The sequence below is a fragment of the Antechinus flavipes genome, chromosome 1 (assembly GCF_016432865.1).
Source record: "Antechinus flavipes isolate AdamAnt ecotype Samford, QLD, Australia chromosome 1, AdamAnt_v2, whole genome shotgun sequence".
Lineage (NCBI taxonomy): Eukaryota > Metazoa > Chordata > Mammalia > Dasyuromorphia > Dasyuridae > Antechinus > Antechinus flavipes.
In genome coordinates, this window is record NC_067398.1 from 721,257,914 (window position 1) to 721,271,183 (window position 13,270).

The window sequence follows — 13,270 nt, forward strand, 5'->3', positions numbered from 1 at the left end:
CGCCCCGATCCCTGACAGCACTCAGTCGGGGGACATTGTTCCCAATCATGAAGAAGCTTAGATTCCATCTCCTCCTGACCACAGGAACATTTCTCTCACAAACCAGTCGGGAACAGTCACTGATGGGTCTAGTTGTCTTGAAAATGGGGAAAAGAAGGCAGGTGACTCTGGTGAACCTCCATGGCACCTTGGAGGCTAAGCCACCTCCTCCCCCAGAGACCTCTGCCCATAGGGCCGAGCTCCACCCTCAACAGAGCTTTAGAACTGGGAAAAGGAATGGGGGGCATCTATACTAATGCCAAACCCATCTTGCAGGTCTTGCACGCTCACGGGGATTTCTGACAGCCAAACTTTCCCCATTAAGGATGCAGGGGAAATTCTACAATTACTGCAAGGACCTAGAGAGCTTCCTGTTACCTCTTGTAAAGGACAATAGGAGGGGGATTCACTTCAGGCCAAGGGAAACGAGCTTGCAGATTCAGCCGCCTGTGCTCTGCCCGGGTGCCCCTGGCCCTGGCACCTTTAATTACCCAACTCCCAGATTCCTACACTGCCTCACAGGACTCCCAGGAAAAGGCCCTTGCTAAAGAAAGGGGTATATCCTTTCTCCTTCAGGGAGACCACTTCTAATCCCAGGAACAAGACAGTGGGAATTCCTCCTTGGTCTGCCCCATTTGGGAATTAGAAGCCCTCCAATCCCTGGGGAAACCTGTTTTCCCTGGTCACAAGCAGGTCTGTCAGGCTGGTGTCCGAGGAAATCCTGAAGGGGCTGTGAGCCCTCCCCCCCATCCAGAGGCCCGGTCAGAGGAGGGGACATACCCAGGGGAGGACCGGCAGATGCTGGTTGCAGGGGCTTCAAACTGCTTTTGGGTTTCCTAATTGGGTAAAAGCCTTCCCTTGCAAGATTGAAAAGGCTCGGGAAGTATATCAAAGCTTTTACTAACGGAGATCACCCTTCATTCTGGCCGGCCCAGCTCTCCGCAGCGCGCCTTGGCCCAGCCTTCACTTCTCAAATAACCTAAGCTGAGGCTGAGGCATTAAGAGTTAGGATCATCCTCTCCACCCGGTGCTCAGTGCCTTTTAAACATTACAGTACTTGCCCCCCAGACCACCTGAACACTCCCCTCACTGGGTATAACACCGCTGTTCCACCCACTGCTCCTGCCCCTGCCCCTTTGAGGAGACAAAGGTGGGGGTTTGCTGGAAATGTTCTTTGGTGTTTAAGGAAAGGTGCAGCAAAGTTAGTTCCCTGGGTTGGCTATTTAGAACATATCCTCTCCTCCCTGACCACCACAATCCACCAACTGGCCAATGAAACTGCCCACTCTCTCTGAAATTTTCGCTCTCTTGCTAACTCTCCTGCAAACATGGTTTTACACATTGGCTTTGGACTGAATTCCTTTTTTATTTTCAAATTATATGTAAAGATAGTTTGCAAGTTCCCCCTTACAAAACCTTGTGTTCCAAATTTTCTCCTTCTCTTTCTCCCACCCCTTCCCCTACAGCAAGCCATCCAAAAATATGTGCAATTCTACTGTACGTACATAGTTCCACATTTACCACGCTACACAAGAAAAATCAGATCAAAAAGGAAAAAATGGAGAAAGGAAAAAAAGCAAGCAAACAGCAATAAAAATAGTGAAAATACTATATTGTGAACCACACTCAGTTCCCACAATCCTCTCTTGGGTGTAGATGGCTCTCTTCATCACTGAACAATTGGAACGGGTTTGAATCATCTCATTGTTGAAGAGGGCCACGGCCATCAGAATTGATCATTGTACAATGTTGTTGTTGCCCTGCACAGTGATCTCCTGGTTCTGTTCTTTTCACTCAGCATCAGTTCCTGTCAGTCTCTCCGGGCCTCTCTAAAATCACCCTGCGGATTGTTTCTTACAGAACAGTAATATTCCATGACATTCCTATACCAGAACTTATTCTCCAACATTCTCCAGCTGATGGGCATCCCCTCAGTCTCCAGTTTCTGGCCACTACAAACAGGGCTGCCATAAACATTTGTTCCCATGTGGGTCCCTCTCCCTCCTTTGAGATCTCTTTGGGAGATAAGCCCAGTAGAAACGCTGCTGGGCCCTTTGGCCCCAGTTCTCAGACGACATTCTCGCCTCCAGCAGCAGTGTCTGTGCTTTTGCTAACACTTCCTGCTGTGCGCACAACAGCTTAAGGAATGTTGGGCTCCTAGATAAACTGGCTGAGTGTGACGTTCATCCCCCTTCGAGCCTTCCGTCTGCGGTCCGTATCCCTGGTAACCCCATCCTAACTCCGCTTTTGATCATTCTCTTTTTGCTCATTTTTGGCCCCTGCGTTTTGAATCTACTTGTGAGCTTTGTTTCTTTGAGACACAAAGCCATGAACTTCCAACTGCTCGCTCAACCTGGATACCACCTGCCACCTGATTCTGAGCCTCAGCACCCCTGGATGCTGCCGCCGCCATCTTCTATCTCCCCTCCTCCGTTCGGACCCACAGGGGAGGGCCAGCTCTACACCCCTCATTAGCCTGAAGCAGCTTCAGAAGACGTAAACTTTGTCCCTTTGACTCGAACGAATTTGAGTGCCAATTGCTTGAGGTGGGAGGGACGAGAGGGTGCAATTTTTAGGAGAGATGTAGCGATAACCCTACATTTTGGGAGTGCTTGGGGAGTGCTATACTTGTACAAACATTGCTGGCTCTCAGATAACGATCTGCTGGTCAGATAACAAAGTTTCTGAGACAATAATGAGGTACATTGTATACTATCCTCAAATCTCCCTGTGAGCCATAAAATCAGCTTACCATGACATGAAGCCCGTGGCCTCTAGCTTTTTCCTATAAATTTATCTTCTTGCTCCTGGTTCTTTGCTAAATTCTTTTGGAACATAGTCAGCTGTAATTAGCATTACAATTACAATAAACTTTGGAAACAATCCGAGTCTGCAAATTCTTTTGAAATACTGGTCTGGAAACCTAACCTTTTGGGAGTATCCTTTGAATCCCAACACAAGGAGCTACATGCTTCTATTTCACTACTAGAGTCAATAGGCAATAAACAGTCGCTTGAAATTATTTATTTATTTAAGACTTAAGCACATAATAGAAAAAAGAAGAAAAAACCCAATAAATTTCCATTTCAAGAAAGCATATATAATAAATACTACAAGTTGTATTCAGAACTGTCCACCTTTTCTTTACTTCCTTGTAGGTTTTCTTTTGTTTTCTGCTGTGCACTTTTTACTTTATTCTTTTTCTCCCTTTTCTCCCCTCACCTCCCTCAAGAAGGCTACAATTAAACCTCGGGTTTAATACTCAGGTTCAGGTAGATCAGAATTCAAATCCAGCCCAAGACATTCACCAATTTGCAACTCTGGGCAAGTCAATCACATACATATATAGACATACATATATAGAGATGTCTAGAATCATACGTGATGCATTTAGGGTAGCAATTTCTAGACAAATGATGCGTTTAGGGTTCAGCCCCAAATGAAAAAATTGTTGTAGGCACCAAATGTTGGGGTTAGATTTAATTTTATCTGATTACCATCACTGCTCTTTTTTCTAATAATTTCTGTTCTAAATCAATTCTAATAAATAATAAATAAATTCAAAATTCTATTCCCGATCGTTATTATTGTGTGTATCTCTTATGTCCTATCCCTGCTTATTCCTCTGCTTTACTTCTTCCAGCTACCTTACTTTGCTGTGACTCAACAATCTTCCTTGACAAGGATTTCTCCCTTGTCCTCTCCCTCCACCCTTTCCCTCCCTCTTTGTCCCATTCCCATTAATTTACACACCCTTCTATTAACATTCCCCATCCTATTCCCCCCCTTATTTCTTTATAAATTTAGAAGACTTTATGTGTATGTGTATGTGTATATGTGTGTGTGTGTTCCCTCTTTATTCCATTCCCAATGAGAATAGGGTTCCTAGAACTACCAGTCATCCTCCTCCCATATAATTCCTCTCTATCAGTTCTTTCTCCGGAAAGAACACACACACACACACACACACACACACACACACACACACACACACACACTATTCAATGAATTTCCAGATTTTTAGGATTTTGTTGCCAAAAATATAATCTGAACTTAATGTTCTTTATGTGTGTAGGATTATCCAACTTTGCTGGGTATGATAATTTTGGCCACAAGCCCCAATTCTTTGATTCTTTAATAGGTAGTGTTCTAAGACCTATGGTTCAATAAACATTTATTAAACATCTACTGTGTGCCAGATATTGTGCTAAGATCTGGGGATACAAAGAAAGCCATAAAACAGTCCCTGCCCTCAAGGAGCTTACAATCTAGGGAGGCAATATATGAAAAAATCTAAAAAGAGTAAAGGGGCATGATGAAGGCATGAGACCAGGCTGGGAAATGCTGGGGAGAATTTCCTGGGTGCTCTCTGCAAATGGTGGAGGATTTGGGGGTTCTCCTCTTCAGTTAGATAGAGGGAGGGGCTACCAGGCACACAATGGATAGCATGCTATCCTCAGATTCAGGTAGATCAGAATCAAATCCAGCCTAAGACATTCACTAACTGTGCAACCCAGGGCAAGTCAATTAACACTTGCCTGCCTCCATTTCCTCATTTGTAAAATAGAAATAGTAGTAGTGCTAACTTCCCAAGGTTGCTGTGAGAATCAAATTAGAGGATGTTTTTAAAGCTCATTGCAAGCCTTAAAGTACTATATAAATGAGAGCCGGCTATCATTACTAATATTACAACAGCATTGTGTATGGAATAGAGAGAGATGAGGTGAAGAACTTACAGGAATATATGAACTCTTTTTCTGTATTTTATTTTCATTATTTCTGTGTTTTTTCTATGATCTGTATAATATGTGCAGGCTCATATTGACTTGAGCCTTGGCCAGTTAGAAACACATTTACTTAACCTGAGCTGATGACATTTATCAATATTTGACATTTATCGATATTTCGTCTATTAGCTGGACCATTATCTGCTTGATGGAGCCTGAAAGCCTGATTTTCTGTTTCCTAGAAATCAGGAGATTTCTTCCAGAAATCTTCCATTCCAATCTCTCCAAATAGCAATAATCAATTAAATGCCTCCCCCTCACCTTCTCAATGCTCTCTTACTTGTGATGTAATCTCTTGTATAAAAGCTATGTATCTTTACGACTTCTTTAACCCTTCTACCACGAGCTTTCTCTTCCTTATCTTGTAATGGGACAGCTCATCCTCCAGAGGTTTTCAATAAACAACTTTTCTGCTTTTGACTGAATGATCTCTGAGTAGTAATTTTGGGTAAGGGTCTTCTACATCCCTCACAGTTGGGGGCTCGTCTGGAATGGAGTCTTTGGGGGAGATAGCTATGTGCACCCTGAACAGGGACAGGCGCCCGTGGAGTAGTTTTTTTCATGGTCTCTGGCTCTTGGTAAGCAGCCTCCTTCCCCTCTTAGACAACAACCCGAGGCAGGGATACTCAGTGGAAAGCAGAGTTGAAGACTGAGGGAAGTAGAGTCCTAATGGCTGGCATTTGCAGCCTGAAAGATATGTACACGTGTAAACTCAAGGTAACGCTCTTGGGGGTCTGGAGTTCCATTGGCTGGGTCGAGGGAGACCCCGAGGGATTAGCCCTCCTAAATTTGTTTTTGGTGTGGACTGCTGTCGACCCCAATGATAAAGGATCTTCCTGAGAAAGCTCTCCAGTGGCTGTAGGGGGGCATGAGGGTAATGAAGGGCCTCACACCAAACACCTGGACTGGGTCCAAGGTGGTAAAATGGGATAGAAGTAGTCTAAGAATTTGTATTAGGATGTTAGCTAGGGAATTCAACAGTGGGATGAACTTCCCAGATATAAAGGGGAAGAAAACTGGGAGGATGTATATCCCAGGACTATTTGGGTATATCAGGCTTAAATCTATATGTAAATGGTGAAAATAGAGTTTTGCGTGTGTGTATGTCTGCTTTGCATTTTGTTCTGTGTTAAAAATTAGCAAGCTCGTAAGAGAGAAGAATTCAGCCTCTGTGTTGCAGAGAAACATATCAGAAAAATATCAGGCTGAATTGTGGGAATTGGAATTCATTCAGAGTGGTAATTCTTTCAGAGTGACTCAGAATGTAATTTGGGAACTAGTTTTGGGCTTCTCTAGAAAAGAAATTTTTTTTTCTCTTTCTCTCCCTCTGTCTCTGGCAGAGGCTTTGCAGGAAGGGGGAGAGAAGAGGAAAAATAAAAATGTAGATTAAAAGTTTGGAAAGTTTTGAGAAAATAGAAGAACAGGGGCTGTCACTCCTGTAAACAAGGAGCCTGTTATCAGAACTCAGCCAGAGAAAAAAATTTTCAAGGTAAAGCAAGGATTGGTGCTTAACTCTTTCCTGGCTTATTAAAGAAAAGAAATTTGAATGGAATATCTAGGTAGATTTTAGGAAATTTCACAAACTAAAGTACTGGTTAATTTTAAGATAACTTTAAATTGGTATGTGTGTTAAGATTGGAAACAAGAACCTGCAGATATTGGAAGGGAGGAATAAAAAAGAGGAAGAGGGGTAAATGGCTGAACACAAGGGCTCTCTGACCTGTTGGATCTGTGGGAAAACTAGGCATACTTCTTTAAAAAGTTCTTTTTCCAGGAGAAGAAAGAAAAAAATCATCATTAGCAAGTTTGCTTTCATGGAATTAGAGAACAGAAAGTTTAAGAAGGCTAAACTGGGTAATTGTTTGTCTGCAACATTTGATTAAAAGTTTTGGGAACTTATTATATTTTAAAGAGGTACTATAATTTTGAAATTGAAATAATATTGAAATAGTTTTACTGTTGCCTTGCACATGTTAGATTTATTAAGAAGATAAAATCTTAAGAATTGTTTGAATATCGTGGCCTTTACAACTGAAGAGAAAAACTTTTCTTTTTTTTTATTATTTGGTTGGACTTCAAATTGAAATATAGCTTATTAAACAAAATGCCAGTAGCTTACCTTGGGGGTCGTGTTGTGTTAAGTATCTTCCTACTTAAATGGTATGTTGCTTTTTTAAAGTATTAGGTAATTTGTAAATTATAGTATGAGTTTTATGAAATTTGGTTCAAAATTAATTGTAAATCTTGAAGTTTAACGTTTTAAAAAAGGTGATTTAAAGACAAAGGAAAAGAGAGATCGATTTACAAAAGTAATTAATAGTTTAAATGGAGCATCTAGTCAGAAGGGTTACAGAGAGATGGGACAGGAGGATGAAGGTGATTTAAGAAGGATTGATTAGTAGGAGCAAATGATTTCAAGAAGAAATCAGTGGGAAAAAGAAGGAACTGGTTGGAAAGGGTAGTTAGAGAACTGGCTGTGAGATGGGGTCTGTTTTTGGAGAGGGGGAGAGCAGCAGAGCAGCAATGGAAAGCTGCAGCCACTTTTGGCTGAAGAAAGCAAACGGTGATTTAAAAAAACAGGCTGCTCTTGCAAGATGTTAATTGATTGAATATTTGTTTCTTTAGATACATAATGGTTATGAATATTAAAGAATATGATCAGAAGTGTGGTATATAATTTGAAAGGGTTATTTCAAAAAGTTTAATCAATGTTTTCAAGAACTTTTCAGATTCTTTTTATGTGAAAAATAGGAATTTTTAATTAACTGAATTAATGCCAATTACCTGAAAGGGACTCCAAGAATAATAGTTTTTGCCTTCTTCCTTTTGAAAATATTTTTGTTGTGAACAATATGTAGTTTGGGATTTTTCTGCGTATTGGGTATTTTAAAAGCAAAATGATTGGTATAATATTCAACTTATTCAAGATTCAGCATCTACTTGGGTATGTAAGAATTGTATGAATTTTCTGGGGGTAAATTTCTTGCTGTTACTGATATAAGGTCATGGTAAATAACTATTTGGAATTTATCTGGAACTTTGGAGATAAAATTCTTTGGGTTTATAGTTAAAAACTATTTGGGAGTTTTAAAGCTCCACTCGCTGATGTGCTGAAGATGGAATTTTAACTGCTTATATTTTGTTATAGTCTTATCCCTGCATTTTTTCCTCCTGTGACTGATTTCTATGATCAGAGCAATCGTCAATAAGAGCCATTACTGCGATTCAATTATGTCATACCTTGCTGTTTCCAATCTGGTTCTATGTAATCATTATATCTTAAATACTCAGGCAAATGAGTATTTTCCCTGGTCATCTGTCTATTACTGCATATTTGTGTCTGTGGATATTCAGGTTTTTAAAAATGTTTCTAAATAATGAGAGCACAATTAGCACAGTGGTCTGTGAAACCTAACTGCTATTTATTGGGACTATAGCCATCTGCCTGTCCTGTAAAGCAACTAATTCCTTCACAAAGGGACTCCTGGCCAATCCATACTGGCCTCCCCACATGTTGTAGCAATCCCAGACTGTTCTAATCTTTATCTGTTAGATTTGGTCTTTTTTTTTTGTTCCAGATTTTGGTCACGTTACAGCTATGTTGACCTGTTTTGGGACCTGGATCAGCTCATTGATCATTGTCAGTACAACATATCCATCTCCCTGCTTGGACTGAGAGCCAGTTCCCTCCCCCTTATCAGCATGAAGCAGTTTTGGAATGAGAGACTGTTGCCCATGCTCCTGATGTAATTTGGACTGATATGGGGGACTTGGGAATGGTTGATGAATGACTGTTAAACCCTGACTCGGTCATCTATTACTGTGTGTTTAAGATTTAGGATGGATTTTTTTTTAAAATAACTTTTTATTGACAGAACCCATGCCAAGGTAATTTTTTACAGCATTATCCCTTGCACTCACTTCTGTTCCGATTTTTCCCCTCCCTCCCTCCACCCCCTCCCCCAGATGGCAAGCAGTCCTTTACATGTTGAATAGGTTAAGTATAGGATGGAAATTGTTAAAATTGGTAACTGTTGCTGTTAAGGAAGTTATAATGTGTTTATAATATCTATGTTCACGTCAGAATATGTAATTGAGAGATTTTATTATTATTATTATTTTTTAGGAAACTCCTGCTGTACTAGTTTGTTATATATAGGAACTTTAATTCACTCTTGGGATTTATATGTGGGATAGTTATTTGACTATTTATTTGGGGGGGGGGATGATTCCTTTCCATGAAGAAAAAAAGGAGAGGAAGAGATAGGGAACTAGGGAATCTGGTGGATTTTTCTCAAAATATCTAAAAGAGTGGGAACCCTTAGTTTTCTGCTCACTTTGCCTTAGATACTTCTGTCCCACCCCCTATCTCACCAGTTCAGATTGAATTGGAAGTCCTTAAGCAGTTCTTTTTGTTTTTACTGTTTTAGCTTTAAAACCCCTTATTCTGTGGAATTGCCCTGGCAGACTCAGTTTTTGGAACTATTTTGTTTTTAGGAAATCTCCAAGATATATACACCTGTCTTGGGACTGGCAGTCTCCAGCCCTGTAACCCCAGTTTCTTAATTGGTATCTCAGCATTTTCTATAACATTGCCCTTTTGAGTTCAAGCCTCTAAAGTTGGGGGTTTGCCTGCCTTGATGGTCTAACTCTGCATGCTCTGATAGCTCTGCTCAGAAATCTGTATTCTAGTAGCAGCCCTGTCTGTTCCTCTGGGTGGGGACAGGCGGAGCTGCTCCATGCCTCACCCTTCTCCCCTGGAGTGGGGTGCCCCTCTGAATGGGCAGCATGACTGTCTTGAGCCCTGCTACTCCCTATAGAAGCAGAAGCTGAGTTAAGTGCACAAATGACTGAAGACCACCTAACACAGTGAACTATCCATCTCAAACTGGATTCTCTGGCTGAGATGAGGGCCTTTGTACTGCTGATAACTCTGGGGTTGTCAGGAAGAGACTTGCTCTTGCCCTAAGTCCTTGCATTTTCTAGTTTCATTTTGATTTATTTTCTTCACATTGGGTTGGTCAAAATTATAGTGCTGAGATCTCTCAGGTATCCAGGGGGAGGTAATTCAATATTCAAAAGTTGTCGTGCCTCAGTTTCCCTAGATTGTCATCTTTGTATTTTTATGTCTGCCAGATGCCAAATGCCAATCTGCTCTGTGATAACTGTTTCTAAGATAGTTGGTGGAAGCAATTGCAATCAGTGGTATTATCCTGTTGCCACTATGTCTACCCTGTATAATTACATTAGTAACCAGAATAGTTCCACAGTCCCTATCAAAATATTGCATGCAGAAGATGCTAGTAAAATGGTGATTCTTCAGAGAAAAAGCTGGAATGTATTAAAGAGGGATGACCTTGATGGTGAACTTGATAAACAAAGTATAGATATGTTAACTGATTTTGAACAGTATGTAAGTTCTTCATAGAAATATGATAAAAATCATTTACATTTTACAAGGGGGAATTGTGGGGAATAGAGAGAGATAAGGTGAAGAACTTACAGAGATTATGAATTCTTTTTCTGTATTTTATTTTCATCATTTCTGTGTTTCTCCTATGACTTGTATAATATGTGCAGGCCCGTATTTACTTGAGCCTTGGCCAGCTATAAACACATTTACTTAACTTGAGCTGATGACATTTATCAATATTTGATATTTATCGATATTTAGTCTATTAGTTGGACCACTATCTGCTTGATTAAGCCTAAAGACTTGATTTTCTGTTTCTTAGAAATCAGGAGATTTTGGGGAAACAGAAACCTCCCATTCCAATCTCCCCAAATAGCAACAACCAATTAGTTGCCTCCCCCTCCCCTTTTCAATGCTCTCTTACTTATGATGTAATCTCTTTTATAAAAGCTGTGCATCTTTACTACTTCTTTAGTCCTCCTACCATGATCTTTCTCTCTCTTATCTTGTGATGGGACGGCTCATCCTCCAGAGGTTTTCAATAAACAACTTTTCTGTCTTCTACTGAGTGATTTCTGTGTAATCATTTTGGGTAAGGGTCTTCTACATCCCTCACAATTGTTATTGTTACTATTATGGGTAAACTACCCAATGGTATGGGGTATGGGGATACACATATAGCTACAATCCAAGAAACTTGTTTGCTTTTTTTGTTCGTTTCATTCTCGGTACTTGAATCTCCAGAGCCTGGCACATAGTAGGCACTTAATGAATACTTTTTATTCATCGATGGACCATTTTGCAGCAGAGAGGCAGGGTTAGGGCATTGTACTGAGGTGGATAAAGCAGAATAAGCTCTTTTACCAAGAGCCCCTTTTTATCCCATTTATGGGCAAGCATAAGCTAATTCAGAAGACGGATTGGGAGAATTCTCTTTAGAAGTCACATTCCCTGATCATCGCCCTGTTTCTGTTACAGACAAGATCTAGTTTAACAATCAGACTTTTCCATACTGGGGAGCTGATTCTGGAGAGCCCAGGCTTTGCATTTGGCTATATCCTCTTGCATTTTAAGAGATTTGAGCCATTCCTTGAGCAGGTGCTTAACATGGTTGCTATATTTTGAGTTATTTGAAATTTAGTAATTTCAAATTTAGTAAATTTAGTAAACATGCTGTCTAAAACCTTGTCCAAATCACTGATAAAAAATGTTTAACAGTAAAATACTGAACATAGATCCCTGGGGTCCTCACCTAGAGGCAGCTGAAGGTGGAGTCAGGGAGAACTGAGTTCAAATCGGACATCTTGGGCAAGTCAATTCCCTCTCTGCCTGCCTCAATTTCTTAAATGGGGATAATGATAGAACCAACCCCACAGAGGACCAAATGAGATAATATTACTAAAAATACCTAACACAATGCAAGCACTAGTACATAGTAGATGCTTAATAAATGCTTGTTTCTTACTTTCCTAAAAATTTTCCTCCACAATGATACTAAGCCATTAATAACTAGTCTTTCAGTCCCGACATTCAACAAGTTCCTACTGCATCTAATTGTACTATGATCTGATGAGTCCAAGGCAGCAGTATCCAGTTAAAAATAAACGTGTGACAAATTCACAATAGCCATTCTCTTGGCCAAAAGGAAGATTTATTTAGGAGAAGAGTTTCCAGATAAAAATAAAAGGTAAAATAAACACCAGGAATGGCCAGTGCTCTAGAGTTGGGAGACCTTATGGTTAGCAAGGAAAAAAGACCAATTCCTCTGGGGGATTTTCAATTAACCAGGAGAAAAGAAGTTCTTCCTGAGGTAGGAAAAAGCCATTGTCTGGTGACCAGCATTAGCTAATGGAAGGAGAAAGACACAAGGGAAAGACTATGAGGGAGATAGACAGTACTCATAGAGGACTTAGTCCTGGGAAGAACTTAGCATAGATCTTCATCCTTTATAGGGGAAATACAGCCTTGGGGAGGGCCAGAGATGGGAAATCAAGAGGGAAGGTCAGAGAACTAGATGGAACGCACCCGGCAAACCAGGCCCCGGACCCGTCACCTGCAAACCAGGTCCCGGACCCGTCTCAAAGAGATGAGGGAGCCTGGGAAAACTAACTTCCTTTTATATGAATTACAGTTGATATTTATAGTTGTCTTAACTTAGGGGAACAAGGCAGACTCCTTAGGGAGAGGTAAGTCCCATCAAGGGTTATTGTGAATGACTTCAAAGATACTAACTGGATTGGAGGCCCACGGAAGAATTAACAAGGGACCCGGCCTTCCTCCAGACAGGGAGATGATCGGCAGCATTGTCTATTCTGACCCGGGTCTTCTCTCCTCTTATCTCTTTAAGTTTTATTTTTCAACCTGGTCATTCCAGCCAAACTGTTCCCTCCAAAGTAATGACCCCGTGGCCTTTCCTCCGTCCCCCCCGAGTCTCAGCAGTCTGACACTCTCCATCCCTCTCTCCTCCCTCTGCCTTCAGGCTCTCTGGGCTCTCCTCCTCCCTCTCTGAGCTCTCTCTCCCTGTTCTCCTGCCTCCACCCCTTCCTGCTCTAATACAAGCCATCTATTCCCTTTAGTGATTGCCTGAATCGCAGGTCTGATCATGTCTTCCCCCAAACTTAACAAACAAATAAAAACTCTTTCATTTGGCCTCCACCCCCTTTCTCTTTTCCTCTTCCCTCTGGCAGGATCTCTCCGCAGGTTCGCCCCTCCCACAGATAACATCTGTCTATGGAAGAGTGAGCCCCACGTTTGGGGGGAGCTTCTGTTGTAAATCTTCCCTCCGAAATGCTTCCAGAAATGATCTCTCTCCATCTCGCTCTCCGTGTTCACATAAAGGGGATTTGCCAAGTTTCTTGGTGAAATCCAGACAAACTATTAATAGGATTCACCTGCTCGGACACACAGATTGTACGAGATGCATAATGAACGAAGCTTCGGAACTCCAAAGTGGAGACCCTCCTCCTGCTGCGGTAGCCGCCACCTCTGGGATTTATGACCAGAACCCCCCGGGCGCATGGGGGCCACATGT